We start from the raw sequence: 886 nt of genomic DNA on the forward strand, positions 1-886 counted from the left end.
CTAGGCTCCTGTCCAGTTCCGTCTGGTGTCCCTCAGCTCCAGTCCAGTCCAGTCCAGTCCAGTCCAGTCCAGATCTTAGCCGGCACAGAACCAGGAAAGGAACCTGGAAAGAATATTGTTATTGCAGGTGTGAGGGACACAGACACAGACGTCACCATGACATCAAACAGCAAGAGGAGACTCCTCCTTGAATCACAGACACGACCAGGCGGCGCCCCCCTGTCTGCTCACCTGCACCTCCTCTTCCTCCTCTTGTCCTTCCCGGCAGCCAGCTCCTCCTCTCCCTCGCTCTTCCTCTCCTGAGTTCCGGTCTCCATCGGCTCGTCCTGGTCTTCTGGCTCCACCGACACGCAACTCAGGGAGTTAAGAAGGGCGCACCAGCGCTTCTGAAGCAGAGACAGGAGAGTCACGTTAAGAGTCGGACTGGACACTCCAGTACATGAACACTGCACTGAGAGAGAGAGGGGTTCATACAGACACACTGACTGGACACTCCAGGACATGAACACTGCACTGAGAGAGAGAGAGAGAGAGAGGGGTTCATACAGACACACTGACTGGACACTCCAGGACATGAACACTGCACTGAGAGAGAGAGGGGTTCATACAGACACACTGACTGGACACTCCAGGACATGAACACTGCACTGAGAGAGAGAGGGGTTCATACAGACACACTGACTGGACACTCCAGGACATGAACACTGCACTGAGAGAGAGAGGGGTTCATACACACACACTGATTGGACACTGGACAGGAGTAAAGAGAGGATCAGAGCATCACCCACCTTCTTTTTCTTCTGTCTCACAGGAGGTGGTGATTGGACCTCCTCCAGCTGGAGTCCGAGGAGGGAGAGAGGGGGCAGGAGAGGGACAGCACAGGGAG

The sequence above is a fragment of the Lepisosteus platostomus genome, chromosome 5, assembly GCF_059453375.1.
Source record: "Lepisosteus platostomus isolate fLepPlt1 chromosome 5, fLepPlt1.hap1, whole genome shotgun sequence".
Classification (NCBI taxonomy): Eukaryota; Metazoa; Chordata; class Actinopteri; order Semionotiformes; family Lepisosteidae; genus Lepisosteus; species Lepisosteus platostomus.